We start from the raw sequence: 15,263 nt of genomic DNA, 5'->3' as shown, positions 1-15,263 counted from the left end.
ATGGCACTGGCCTGCAAAGCCCGCCAATCTGAGTTTTATCCTCCCCGGCATGCACCTGAAGCCGGATGCACAGCCGTGCATGTTGTCTGTGAGCCCAACACACCTGCAAAAATGGGACGTGGAACCAGGAGACTTGGAAGCTCATACACTAGCTATACTGGGGTTTGTTTGCAGCAGCAAAAAACCCTGGGTGTGGCGTAGCATAAGATCACAGGCACCTTGAGGTTGTCCTCTGAGCCTGACTGACATTGGGCCTTGGCATGTGCACAGCCATACACACACACACACACACACACACACACACACACACACACGCATACATACATACACACATAATTTTTTTAAACTTTGAAAACTGAAAGCTCACAGGTTGGGGCCGTAGCTCAGTTGCAGGGCAGCTGCCTAGCATGTGTGAGGCCCTGGGTTTATTCTACACACGCACATGCACCCACGCACACACGCACACACACACAGGTTAAACAAAACAAAACACCAGGGCTGGGAATGTGGTTGGGTGGTAGGGTTCCTGTCTAGCACGCACAAAGTGCTGCGTGCCGTCCCGGCACTGCGTGCACCGGGCGTGGTTGGCGAAGGGCTGCCACCCCAGCACGGGAGGTGGGGCCAGAAGTTCAAGGTCATCCTTGGCTGTATAACAGGATTGAGACTGGCCTAGGATATATGAAATTTTGTCTCCAAAAATAAATAAATAAAATGAACTCTGTAAAGAATGTAGTAATGTTAAGCTGTTGAAAGGCCTCTGTGTTGCTGGGGAAAAATTAAAAATGGTCCAGCTGTGGTGATTCCTTAGAAAGTGACACAGAGATGAGCTGGAGAGATGGCTTAGTGGTTAGGGTGCTTCCCTATGAAGCCTAAGGACCCAGGTTCAGTTCCCCAGGACCCATGTAAGCCAGTGTACAAGGTGGCACATGGCGTCTGGAGTTTGTTTGTAGTGGCTGTAGGCCCTGGCCTGTCTAGTCTCTCTCTCACATAAATCAATTAAATAGTTTTAAAGTTCCACATAGAAACATTATATGAGGGGCTGGAGAGATGGCTTGGTGGATAAGTGCACTTCTATGAGGGAGGTTCAAGACCACCAGAGTTTGAATTTCCAGATGCCATGTAAAAATAGCTGGGCATGGCTAAAACCCCAGTCCTTCAGGGGATCAGAGACCCTAGAGTTATCAGAGCTTTTCAGACTCCAGAGTAAGGAAAGCTACTCCAGCTCAAAGCAAGACCAGGGGAGAGTGGTGGGGCAGGATGCCATTCTGGCCACAGTAGGTGAGCACCTCAGACACGGGCAAGTGTGGGCACCGAACCGCCCTACACACACCACACCAGCATGCACACGCCCTTCACCGACACATGCGCACTTGTAAGTAAAGAATAAATAAATCTACCCTCCCTCCCCACCCCCCCACCCCCCCAACAAGAAATATGCCCCAGCAATTCCACTTTTGGATTGTGTGTGTGTGTGCACACAAGAGATTTGAAGTCAAGAACTTGAGTAGGCATGTGAACATCAGCGCTGAGTGAAGGATTGTTCATAATAGTGAAAAAGTAGACACCCCAGCAATGTCCACCAGCAAATGACAAGATAAAATCTTATTTAGCTGTAGAAAGGAAGGGAACTTGGACACATGGTGCAACATAGATGAGTCTTTATTTTTATTTATTTTTAGGTATTTTATTTATTTGTTGGAGAGGGAGACAATGGGCAGGCCTGGGCCTCTAGCCACTGCAAACAAACTCCAGTCTGGCTTACATGAGTACAGGGGAATCAAACATGGATCGTTAGGCTTTGCAGGCAAGCACCCACCTCAACCATTAAGCTCTGTCTCCAGCCCCAAATCTTTATTTTAAAAAACATTTTATTTTTATTTATTTGAGAGTGACAGGGAAAGAGGCAGAGAAAAAGAGAGAGAGAGAGAGAGAGAAGAAAGAGGAGAGAGAGAATTGGGTGCGCCAGGGCCTCCAGCCACTGCAAACGAATTCCAGACACGTGTGCCTCCTTGTGCATCTGGCTAACATGGGTCCTGGGGAATCAAGCCTTGAACCGGTGGGGTCCTTAGGCTTCACAAGCAAGCGCTAAACCACTAAGCCATCTCTCCAGCCCCCCCACCAAATTATTTTTAATCATAGAATAATCTTGAAGATAGTGCATGCACTAAGTAAGCCAGTCACAAAGGAGCACTGTTGAGTGATTTCTCCGACTTCAGGTTTCTAGAGAAGCCAGGTCTAGAGAGACAGGAAGCAGAAGAAGGATGGTTTAGTGCTGTAGACTGATGGAAAGTCCTATGGGGCACGGGGGTGGGGGGTTCTTGTCTTTCTGAAGCTGCCCTCCTGGTGTACTTGGCCCAGGGGTCACCCTGCTCCTGGCCTCCTCCTGGGTGGGCCCTCTTGTCCTCCTTGGTCAGCAGAGGCTGCAGCTCCTGCCTGAAGCTTTCCTTTCCTGCTTGCTTTATGTGATGATTATTGTGTTCTATTTTAAGCCTCCTCTCTGCATTTGGTAACCGTCTGGGATTGTATTTTGTTAACTCTCGGTGAGACACAATATAAGAACAGAAAGATCTCATGTGGGTGGTACAGGCCGAAGGCTGGGCAGGCAGGCCTGGGAGACGGTATCCCCCCATGCAGCAGGAGCCCTGAGTCCTTTGGGTGAGAGCCGAGAGAAGACAAGGCTTAAAAATCAACAACAACAACAAAATATATATATATATATTTTCTGCTCTGGAAACACGCTTGGCTACAGCCCAGCAGGTGGCCGAGGAACTCAATCTGGGGAGGCATCAGGCTTGCAGTGCAATCAAAGTTAAGTGCAGAAATTTAATTAAACAGCATCCAGGATGGCAGAAACTTTGTAAAGCCGCAGTGCATTGTCAAATTCAACAATTATTTCAAGGAACACAATCTACAGATGGCATCTAATTGATAAATTAAGGCTCTGCTTCTCTAATGGGCTTGCATTTAAGCCCGATTTTCCACCTGGACGGTCACCGTCACCTCCATGAAGCCCCCGTCTCCGCTCATCTTTCTCCCCTGCACAGAAAGGCCACATCACTCTCTCTCCCTTACATAGCCCCTGGAGAGAGCGTCGTTCCCCGGTGGTGGGCGTGACAGACTCCTGCTCCCTGTCCTGGGCCCAGTGGCCCCTCTGCCTCAGCTTTGTCCTTTCTGGTCTGCTAGCTGCGATATGTTGCTCAGATCTGCCTGGACTGTTTTTCTTCTTCTTTTAAAGCATTTGCTGGCTCTTATGCACATGGCACAGATTTTTTTTTGTACCCCAAACAAAAGCCTCAGTTTATTTTTTAAAACAAAACTGTCTGTTTTCAGGCCTTGCAGCACTTCCTGTCTGTTAGCAGTTGATACCCAGCTTACTTTTATTTTGTGAGAAAATATTTGCTGTTTCCAAAAATCCAGCTATGTTCAGAGAAGTGTATCCTGTGTGGAGACTCAACAACACCCCCCCACACACCCACACACACCCTACTTGAAGGTCTTGAATGTTCATTGGAGATTCATTTTTTCCTTTTTTCAAAAAGTATTTGTTTGAGAGAGGAGGCCGTAAGTATGGGTGCCCCAGGGCCTCTTGTCATTGCAACCAGATTCCAGAGATATGCGCCACTTTGTGCATCTGGCCATACATGAGTACTGGGGAATCAAATCTGGGCCAGCAGGCTTTGCAAGCAGGCACCTTTAAGCACTGAGCCATTTCGAGACCCAGCCCCATTTTTTCTTTATTTAAATATGTGTGTGTGGGGGGGTATTGAGCCTTTCCATGCACCTTGTTTGAGACAGGATCCCCCTTTTTTGCCACTGGAAAGGCCAGTCTAGTGCCTTCGGTGCTTTGGGATTCAGGACGTTTGCACCACGTTGTGTCTGGCTTTGTGTGCGGAGCTCAGGCTGGCAAGGTTGTGGGACTAGCGCTTTTTTTTTGCTGAGCCATCTCCCCAGCCCTAGAGGCTCATTTTGCATATGGGAGAGCAGGGGTGTACATTTCTGCATCACTCACCCGGTGTGAGCTATGAAAGTGTGCTCCTAGAGATGGAGGAGTGGAAAGGCCCTGGACACATGGGGGCTGAGGTGGCTTTTCCATTCATTCATTCATTCATTCAATCAGTTAGTCCATTCTACCCAGTGTGCATGAGCACCAATGCTCTCTTCACAATGTTAAGGGAGACATAATGGGGAGCAGTGGAAGCCACATGTAGCCCACAGGGACTGTGGGGACATACAGGACACTGATGTCGCAATTGGATGCATCGGTACAAGTTGGCATAAATGCTCCAGAAGAATGTGGTGTGGCCTGAGGATCTAGTTTGGGAGCATCACGGAGGCAGGTCTTGCTTGACATGGAGGGAGGAGGAGGCTCCCGTGGATGGCGTTGCAGCTGTAGGAGAGTCAAGAGAAAGATATGTGGGAGGAGACTGTGAGAGAAGCTGGCGATGGGTCGATGAACTCCCATGTATTGAGCGCTTCCTATATTCCCCGGGGGTGTTGGGAACTTCATGTGGCCCATCTTGTGTAACTTCTAACTTTATTGCTATATGAATGCCAGCATGTCCCTTTGCCCTGGTACTGGGGATGGAGCCCAGACTTTGGATTTGCTAGGCCAGCATTCTAACACTGACCTACACCCCGGCCGAATCTCAGCATCTTTTCTCCAGTGCTCATCACAGAGTTGAGTCTCAACTAATGTTTGTTGGATGAATAAATAAACCCTCCCAATGATGTATGATGTCATCCTAACCTGGCATTTGGGCAAACGAAGGCTGACAGAATCCATTTGTTTGGATCTGTGGCTTCTGATGGCTTCCATTTCTTTTTCTTTTTTTTCAAAAATATTTTTATTTATTTATATGCTAGGTGGGAGAGAGAGAGAGTGCATGCGTATGTGTGATCTGTATGGGCATCCCAGAGCCTCTAGCTGCTGCAGACAAATTCCAGATGCATGTGCCTCTTTGCATCTGGCTTTACCGAGACCCAGGCCTGCAGATGATGTGAGCAAATGCCTTTAACTACTGAGCCATCTTCCCAGCCCTGCCTTCCATTTCTGTGCTGGAGTTTGAGCCCACAGCCTGGGCGCTTTTCTACTGCTCTCCATCTCTTAAAGAGAAAATGTATGTGCCTCACCTGGTGTTGGGGGCTGCAAATAATAACCTTAACCATCCCCTGCACTAAGTTGGTATTTTCATCTCTTAGAAGAATACAAAGCACCCCGACTTCGACCTCTGCATGTGGAGTAGTCAGTAGTGGAGACTACCAGCTTAATTAATTGGCTTGTTTGGAGCCAGGGTCTTGATTCAACAATCCTCCTGCCTCATACTCCCAAGGGCTGGGATTACAGATGTGTACCACCATATCTGGGAAGGGGCAAATTTAAAACAGGGCCTTTGTGAAAACAGCCTCTCCGGGGTCCAAGGCTTAACCCAGTAGCTGTGGCCTTGTCTTTGTTCAGTATTGGGGTTGTCTTGAACCAAATATGGATGCAGGGGTGCCGGGGATCAAAGAATTTATTTGTTTATTGCTGAGGAGTAATAACAGTGGGGATGCCGTGGCAGAGAGGGGTGTTTTTTGTATGGTGTGGGTGGCCTTGGAGATTCCCCGTAGTTAGTGACGGCGCTGCATGGCTGCCGGCTGTTTATTTGTTGGTATGGTGTGTCATTCCCAGCAGTGTTCTCGAGTTCCGAGGCCCAGCACTGTTTGATTCCCTCTCCTCCGCCTCTAAATATATCCTGCCAGTCAGTCGGCGCTGGCAGTCACTGGGGCTGGGCCTGTCAGGTGCAGTTTGCCTGGGATCCTCTGCACTGTTGGCCCATGTCACAGCCCGCGTGCGTACTCAGATCAGGAGATTAGAATGAGCTCTGCAAAGGCCAGGGGCAGGTGGGGGGCCTGCAGGTCAAGAGAGAGGGCATTTGGTGTAACGTGGCAGTGCCGCCCCTTGCTCTCAGTAGTAGAGCGGAGACAGCCAGGAGAATGGCTTCATGCTTGGTGAGCAAGATGCGTGGGTGTATTTTCCTAAATTGTGATTAATTTTTTTTAAAGCTTTAAGTCATAGCAAGGGAGAAAAATGAGAAACTGGAGGGTGATGGGGAGTGCTCGACAGCTGACATAGATGGAGAAGGGATATAGACACGGTTCTGGCATTTTCCCAGTGGACTTCTGTGATGTGCCCATCCTAACTGGCCAGGGACTCAGAGCTTTGGGCCTCAGAGAGGACATGGCTTCTGGCCCTCACCAGCCTTTCCTCGCACTGCCTCAGGCTCCTCTTGTAGGCCGGGGAACAGCAGTACCTGGTTGTTCCCCAGTGGCTTGTTAAGGGGACGTGTGGGAAGCAACCTAGGAGGTATTAAATCCCCATCTGAGAGGCGCCCTGGGGGCTCCAGGGAGAAGCCGTCATGCGTGCACATCGTCATGCACCTGTCCCGGCTTCATGCTGAATTGGGAGCAGGAATGGGGGTTGCAGTCACACTGGGCAAGGCCTGAGCACACAGGTGCCCTCCTGCCTGTGCTGGACCCTACCCTTTCCAGTGAAATAACATCCTCCAGGGCTGGGTGGCCTGGGCGACACTGGCGCCAGCGGCCAACTGTGGGCAGCCACGGTGGGTTCTGTAGTTTCCCTGGCCTTAGGTGTGTTCAGTGAGGGGAAGTGAGAACGGTTCACCAGCTTGAGACGCAGGAGCATGACACGTAGGTTACATGCCCTGTCGTCTCTCAAGCAGCTCTCAGAATACAGTGAAGACCCCCAAATAGTGATTTTCAAAATGTCGTTCAGGACCCCTTACTACGCCCAACACCTTTGCATGGGATCTGTAAAGAGTTTTTCTTTTCACAAATTTCCACATTTGTCTCTCACCCTCTCATGGTTACGTGGTAGAAGTTTCCAGAGGCTGCATGACCTTATGTTGACAATAATGTATTCCTGTGCTTAAAAAAAATCTCAATTTTAATTTTGGTACAGTAAATGATGATAGCTCTAACACATGCAGAAATTCTTGGTGGTCTTTGCTTTTTAGGGGTATAAATAGTTTCCTGAGGGCTAGAGAGGTGGTTTCATGGTTAAGACACCTGCCTGTGAATCCTAAGGACCCAGGTTCAATTCCTCAGGACCCACATAAGCCAGATGAACAAGGTGGTGCGTGCATCTGGAGTTCATTTGCAGTAGCTAGAGGCCCTGGTGTACCCATTCTTTAGTCTCTATCTGCCTCTTTCTCTCTCTCAAATAAATAAAACGTTAAAAAAAATTCCTGACATCAGAAAGTCTGCGGATCACAGAGTTGGAATATAGGCAGCAGATGACAGTTACTGTGGGAGCCGAGTGCGGCACAGCTCTAGGGGTGGTAACGGGCTGCTGGGTAGCTGTTGTGGGGAGGTGGGCAGATTGCAAGGACGCCTTTGAACAAGAGGATTTTCTCAGCGGGGCTCTGAAGTGTGAGTAGGGCTCACTTTTCAGGAGGAACAGTCTTGGGGGCAGAAGCCCTTTCCTCCTGGCCTGACCTTGGGATTTTCTCATCAGTGATTTCCAGATTGGCCTGCCTCCTGATCAATCACTCAGTGAGGTTTTCGGACACGCCAAGGTGGTCTGCTTCAATCCACACTGGGTGGATTGGTAGATCCTGTAGTGGGACGGTTGGGTGCCCTGTGTACTATCCGAAGTAACTCTGTTGAGGTTGATGTCTCGGTTGTCTCGATAGAAAGGCGGTTATACCTGGTTGGCTATGTCAGGGCTGAAGCAGTTGTCTCTGGGCCTGTCTAGTGTTCCTCCCCCTGCTGTGGGGTGTGGGTTCTAAGCAGACCATTGCTGCAGAGCTCTGTGACTTTGAGAAAGGCCATGACCTCTGAACCTTCAAGTATACTCGGAATAGAGCAGGCCCTACAGACCTTAGGGAACAGTCTGTGTGTGTGTGCGCACACGTGTGTGTGCACCTGGCTTTGCAGATGATGCAAGCACAGTGTTCAGATCGGCTGGGAGGGATGAGAAGCAGAGGCCCTAGCCCGCATCGTATCAGACTGCTCTGGGGTTTCAGGAGTCCCCGTGCCGTGCTCACGTGGTTCCCATCGCTGCAGTGACCAGATGAAGAAAGAGACACACAGAGAACCTTAACTTGCTCTAGGTCACACAGAATCCAGGTGTCAGGTCTCCTGTCTCCTAGTTTTGACACATACCCTGTGTCCCCGGGGGAAGCCAGGACTGTGACCTGGAGGGGTTCCGAGGAGAAAAGAGCCTGAGCAACCCCTGGTCTCCCTCTCTTAACAAGAATAGAAGGAAATTAAAAGCCCTGAATAAAGAATTGTTAACCAGACTGGGAAATCAATAGACTAATTAAAAATCAAACACCTTAGAACACCATGGCTGGGTTAATTGTAAACCAACATTGAAACGTTAAAACTTGCCCGGCCTGCGGGTCTGAATTATTAACCGAGTGAGTTAATTTCAAGCTTTCAGTTTGAGTAGCTGTGAAAGCTGAGGTTAGCAGAGGGCCAGTTGTCTGTCCCATCCTGCCAAGGCCTGCCTTGGCGCCAAGGCCTTGTTATCAGTGTTGTGCGCATTTTCAGTCAAAATACCATCAACACGATGCAGAAACTCGCAAACTCAGATAGACTGTGGAAAAAGACCATTTGAGTCAGCCAGGGGTTGGATTACACAGTTCTCTCCTAATGGAAGGAGCAGCACTCTTCGGTGTGGCATCACAGGGTCCCGGGGGAGTAAGGCCCCTTTGAAAGCCCTCTGGGCTTTGGCGTGGACCCCACGCAGTCCCACCAGCTGTCTACATCGCTCGTTCAAGTGCCTTTGTCCGAAGTCCTGGAGTTGGGTCCTGGGAGTCAGCCCTGCACACCTGCTCTGGCATGAGACTTCTAACACATTCAGTGATGGCCAGGTGCCCCCACCATGTTTCCCTAGGGTTTTAAGTAGAGACCCTGTTAATACCTGCTTGGATGACTGGATAGAACCTGGCACCGTTGGCATGGATTTGAGTTCTTTGAGCTGCAGTCCCTACCTGGCTGTGCTTGTGGATCCAGCCAGAGGGCTGTGGGACCCTTTGCCTGGAGACTCAGGCTCAGGGACATAGGTCCCTTGGTGTTCGCCTGACTGACCTCACCAGAGTGAAGAAGCCCCATGATGCAGTCATGAGCCAGGCAGACTTTGATGCTGATAGTATTACACTGTGGCATGAATGGCGTTTTTATTGTCCATGGTTCTTTACAAAGTGGGCTTCCTTGATCCCCCAGAGAACCCTGTGGCAGAGCTGCTGTTCTACGTGACAGGCAGGCAGGCTCAGTAACTTCTCTGAGTGGCGCTATTTTGTTGTTAATTTGCTAAATGGGCTTTAAAACAGGAGCTAAATGTAAATTTCAGCTCCATAAACTAGTCACATTTCAAATGTTCATGACTCAAATTAATTAATTAAAAAACAGCTTAAAATACTACTCTCGCCCGCAAGCCTGGCAAGCGCACAGTGCTGGCTGCGCTCAGACAGCTGATGGGCAGCATTACGGGACGGGCCTGCGCAGGATGGATGGGCTTCACCCCAGCCTGGCTTCGCAGAAAGGAGAGGCTCCCATGCTCTGTTTACAATAGTGATTACTGCTTCCGGCTGCCTTTTCATTTCCACTTACAGAAACTTGGGAAGAAACTTTGGAAAACCACTGGAATTAAGCCAGATTTCCCTTAATTTCACATTTCACCATTTAGACATGATCATTGTTAATGTTTTGGCACATTATCTTCCCTTTTTACCTAGGCAAAAAAAAAAAAAGTTGCACACACCTGTATGAGCATGTGTGTGTGTGTGTATGTATGTATGTATGTATGTATGCATGCATACCTGCGTATGCAGGATCTGCTACCTTGCTTTTTGTGAATCTTGGCATGTATCACTTACTATTCTTTTGTGGGGTGGTTCTTTTTGTCTGCCTAGTATGGTCATTTAATACTTCATGTGCCCAAAGCCCATTCTTGAGAGGCAGCTTGTTAGTGACTTATAAATAATACTGGAGTCTCTGGGCATAACCTCATGGTAGTATCTCTGACCCCCCCCCCCCCAACATGTACCTAGAAGTGGAATTTCGGAGTGTTTTTTAAAAAATATTTTTATTGGGCTGGAGAGATGGCTTAGTGGTTAAGCGCTTGCCTGTGAAGCCTAAGGACGCCGGTTCGAGGCTCGGTTCCCCAGGTCCCACGTTAGCCAGATGCACAAGGGGGCACATGCGTCTGGAGTTCGTTTGCAGAGGCTGGAAGCCCTGGCACGCCCATTCTCTCTCCCTCCCTCTATCTGTCTTTCTCTCTGTGTCTGTCGCTCTCAAATAAATAAATTTAAAAAAAAATAAAAAAATATTTTAAATAAAAATATTTGTTTATTTGACAGAGAAAGAGGGGGAGAGAGAGAGAGAGAGAGAGAGAGAGAGAGAGAGAGAGAGAGAGAGAATGAATGGGTGCACCAGGGCCTTCAGCCACTGCAAACGAACTCCAGCTGCATGTGCCCCCTTGTGCATCTGGCTAACATGGGTCCTGGGGAATCGAACCTGGATCCTTTGGCTTTGCAGGCAAGCACCTTAACCACTAAGCCATCCCTCCAGCCCTTGGAGTGGGTTTTGAGACAGAGCCTTGCTGTGTAGCTGACCTCTAACCTACTATGTAGACCAGAGTGGCTCTGAGCTTTCAGTGACCTTCCTGCTTTTGCTATTCAGTGCTAGGGATATAGGTGTGCTCCACCATGCCTGACTATTACGGGTATTTTAGAGAAGATTAAATAAACAAATAAAGGAGATTATACACACACATATGTGTATAAAAATGCATATAATGTATACATATGAATGTGTGTAATGAAACTAAGTAGATCAGCAATGTATCTTTAGAATCTTTAAAATATTCAAATGTCTATAAAATATCATAAGTGTGTACTTGTACATAAGCTTTTATAAATATTTTAGTTTATATTGTCCCCTTAAGGAAAATGGTACCTGAAAGAACTACTGTATCCTCTCACCAGAAATTTGGGAACTTACTTAATTTTTAAAAATTAACATAAGTTTATAAAAATTATTTGTAGGGTTAATAGTAGAATAGGCCCTCAACAAGCTTTAGGTTTAATACCCAGCATTAAAAGAGCAAAATAAGTAAATAAATAACCAGAGGGCTAGACAAATTGCTTAGTGGTTAAGGTGCTTGCTTGCAAGCCTGACAGTCCAGGTTCAGATCCCCAGGACCCATGCGATGCCAGATGAACCAAAGTGGCACATGCATCTGGAGTTTGTTAGCAGTGGGGGAAGGTCCTGGTACACCCCCCTCTTTTTCTCCCTCCTGTCCTCTGCTTGCAAATAATAATCTTTTTATTATTTTATTTTTATTTATTTATTTGAAAGTGACAGAGAGAGCCAGGGAGAGAGAGAGAGAGAGAAAGAGAAAGAGACAGATAGAGAGAGGTAGAATGGGTGCTCTAGGGCCTCCAGCCACTGCATATGAACTCCAGACACGTGAACTCCCTTGTGCATCTGGCTAACGTGGGTCCTGGGGAATTGAGCCTTGAACTGGGGTCCTTCAGCTTCACAGGCACGCGCTTAACTGCTAAGACATCTCTCCAGCCCACAAATAATAAGTTTTTAAAAAAATATTTATTTATTTGACAGAGAAAGGAGAGAGAGGGAGAGAGAGAGAGAGAGAGAGAGAGAGAGAGAGAGAGAGAGAGAATGAGAGAGAACGGGTGCACCAGGGCCTCCAGCCACTGCAAACGAACTCCAGACGTGTGTACCCCTTGTGCATCTGGCTAACGTGGGTCCTGGGGAATTGAGCCTTGAACTGGGGTCCTTCAGCTTCACAGGCACGCGCTTAACTGCTAAGACATCTCTCCAGCCCACAAATAATAAGTTTTTAAAAAAATATTTATTTATTTGACAGAGAAAGGAGAGAGAGAGAGAGAGAACGGGTGCACCAGGGCCTCCAGCCACTGCAAACGAACTCCAGACGTGTGTACCCCTTGTGCATCTGGCTAACTTGGGTTCTGGGGACTTGAACCTGGGCCCTTTGGCTTTGCAAGAAAACACCTTAACCGCTAAGCCATGCCTCCAGCCTGATAATTTTTTTTTTTTTTAAAGAAACTGCCAAGACCCAGAAAGCACTGTTTCCACATTAAACACTGTTGCCTGTGCCAAGGGTAAGGGTGGATTTCGCATGGAGTTTCTTGGTCCCCATGGTGTCCACTTCCTCCTCTCCCCTGCCTCCTTCCTCGTGCCAGTGGCCTCCCCTCAAGGTGGTTTGGCAAAGCTTCTCTCTAGGGCTTGTTGACCTGCCCACTTCTCTCTGTACACTGACCTGCCTGCCTTACTTGGTTAACGTTTTACCCAAGTTTGCGACTGGAAATAGTTACTCTCTGAGTCAGATCGTGCACTGTACCTGTCACATGGACACAGGTGTAGGAGGAGGACAGCGTGGGGAGCTTGCACCCCCTTGGGTCATCCCCCACCTTGATAAGCATGGCACACTTGGAAATTGCCCCAAAGTACAAGGATTGAACTAAATAGCTGCAGTCTTACCACACACAGGCATCCCCATCAGCAGGTCAGCATATGGATGTGTCAGTGATCTGGAAGCCCCTCCCTAAAAACATGTGGGTAAATCTTAAAACACGCTGTACCTGTTTTCCATTTGTTATACAAAGAAGCACCAGGTTCTTTCTGTTATAAAAATATAATTGACACGGAAAACCAGTCCTCCCATCTCGCTTTGTAGAAGAAAGTATAAAGAAATATTGTTCCCTGCCTGTGTCCACCCGTCCCTAGCTCTGTGCACTACCAGGTTGACGCTAGCTCCAGGCAAATGCGTGTTTCAGAGCATGATTTGAAACTTAACAGTCATGAATGGACTTTGTGTTTCTCTTACTGAGACATGTCAATTGTAAAAATAAATCCAGGGGCTGAAGGAAGGGATGGCTTAGCAGCTAAGGCACTTGCCTGCAAAGCCAAAGGACTCAGGTTCTATTCCCCAGGACCCACGTAAGCCAGATGCACAAGGTGGCGCATGCGTCTGGAGTTCATTTGTAGTGGCTGGAGGCCCTAGCGTGTCCATTCTCTCTCTCTCTCTCTCTCTCTCTCTCTCAAATAAATAAAATAATGAAAACAAAATTTTTTTTAAGAATCCAGAATTACGAAAGGTGTAAAGGGTCGAAGGACTTAAAATTAAAAGCCACTGAATGTTAGGCTTGTTAGGGACCTTTGGGGGAACACCTCATTTCTCCTTTTCATTTTACAGAGGAGAAAACTGAGCACCAGGAAACAATTAGTAAGTGCCTGCCCTAGGGCAGGAAGCCATTGAGACCCAAATTGAAATGTTAGGCTCTGATTGTGTCTTTTTTTTTCTTTTTGATATTTTTGAGGCAGGTTCTAACTCTAGCCCAGGATGACTTGGAAAACTCTGTGTGGTTCTAGGCTGGCCTTGAACTCACAGTGATCCTCCTACCTCTGCTTCCCAAGTGCTGGGATTAAAGGTGTGTGCCGGCTGATTTGAATCTTTTTCTTTGTTTTTTTCGAGGTAGGGTCTCACACTGTCACTCTAGGCCAGGCTGACCTGGAATTCACTATGTTGTCTTAGGGCAGCCTCAAACTCACAGTGATCCTCCTACCTCTGCCTCCTGAGTGCTGGGATTAAAGACATGTTCTACCACGTCCGGCTGTGATTTGCATCTTTTTGAGTGAAGTTACTAATCTGTCTTTTAAAAACTATTTTGTATTTATTTGCATGTGTGTGTGTGTTGGGGGGTGCATACCAGGATCTCCTGCCATGGCAAATAAGTACCAGGTGTTTGTGCCACTTTTTGCATCTGGCTTTTACATGGGTACTGGGAAGTTAAACATGGGCTGGCAGGCTTTGCAAGCAGGTACCTTTAACTACTGAGCCATCTCCCCAGCCCCTGATCTTTTTATTTATTAAAAATATTTTTATTTATTCATTGGAGAGAGAGAAAAAGAAAGAGGCAGATAGAGAGAATGGGCACTTTGGGGCCACTAGCTATTGCGAATGAACTCCAGGCGTGTGTGCCATTTTATGCAGTTGGCTTACGTGGGTACTGGGGATTTGAACCTGGGTTTTTAGGCTTTGCATCTCTCCAGCCCATATCTATCTTTTGGAAACCAAGAACAGAGAGCCTGTTTTGGTCTGGTTCAGTTGCAGAGGCTGACTCCACCCATACCTAGCTTAAGCAACAAGGAATCTGTGGAGGGTGTTAAGGTCCCTGCAGAAGGCAGTAAGGAAACCTCCAGGCTGTGATTAACATCAAGCTCAGAGCCCTGTGGCAGATCTGGCTCTTCAGGCAGCTGCTGCTGCCTCTCCAGACTTCTGCAAGTTCCTCTGAATTCTAGGGCTGCTGGGTTTAGAATGGTGATTACTACCCTGTCCCAGTCAGGAAGCCCCCACCACCCTTACAGCCCTGCCATGATCCACTCCAGCAAAATAGGTTCTGTCTGAGGTGCAGAGAGCCCAGGGACACTGCATTGCTGCAGACAGCCCTGCTCCACCACCAGAGGAAACAATTAAAGTCCAGAGTACACCACTTCCTCTTTCGAACCCAGCTGCATGGCAATCTGAAATAGTAATTCCTAGTTTTCAGATCTTGTGTAATAGAAAGGCCAGTGGGGAGTAGGTCGCCATGGATAAGGGCACCCATCTACCATGTCTACTCAGCAATTGAGTGAAGACCAAGTGGTAAGAGAGACGCTTGTGCCCTGCACCACAGCCGTGTAAAGCAGACATGTGACAAAGCAGACAGACAGCCCCAAACCCGAAACCACCGAGAACTGCAAAAGATAGAGACAAAGCAGTGTGTGGAGAGCATGCTGTGGGGTGGTGGCCCTGTCTTGGTTTGTTTCAGGATAGGTCTTTTGCAGTTATGTTGCAACCCTAGGCTTCGGTGGTGTGTGGTAACACAGCATTGTAACCTGGGTGAAGAGTTAAACTCAGGCCTGAGGATTGACGGTTTCCCATCTAGTATCCTGTGGTATGTCCTTTTGTTGTTGTTGTTTTGGCTTTTTTGAGGGATGGTCTTGCCGTAACCCAGGCTGACCTGGAATTGTCTCAGACTGGCCTCAAACTCTCAGCCACCCTCCGACCTCAGCCTCCCGAGTGCTAGGATTAAAGGTGTGCACCACCATGCCTGGCTTATATTTCTTGTTAAAAATATCTTCATTTGTTTGTTTGCAAAGAGAGATAGACAGAATGGGTATGTGGCAGGGCTTCCAGCTGCCGCAAATGAACTCCAGATGCATGTGCCACT

General features: G+C 47.9%; 1 protein-coding gene across 3 annotated transcripts in view; it reads left to right on the top strand.

Annotated features, from left to right (window-relative positions):
- The window catches only part of Msi2 (musashi RNA binding protein 2), a 417,788-nt gene that overhangs the window by 104,835 nt on the left and 297,690 nt on the right, over window positions 1-15,263 (top strand). The gene's annotated exons all lie outside the window — the stretch shown is intronic.

This window comes from Jaculus jaculus, chromosome 9 (assembly GCF_020740685.1).
Source record: "Jaculus jaculus isolate mJacJac1 chromosome 9, mJacJac1.mat.Y.cur, whole genome shotgun sequence".
In the NCBI taxonomy this organism is placed as follows: domain Eukaryota; kingdom Metazoa; phylum Chordata; class Mammalia; order Rodentia; family Dipodidae; genus Jaculus; species Jaculus jaculus.
Note: the sequence above shows the minus strand (reverse complement) of the source record. Positions and strands in the feature narration are given on the sequence as shown.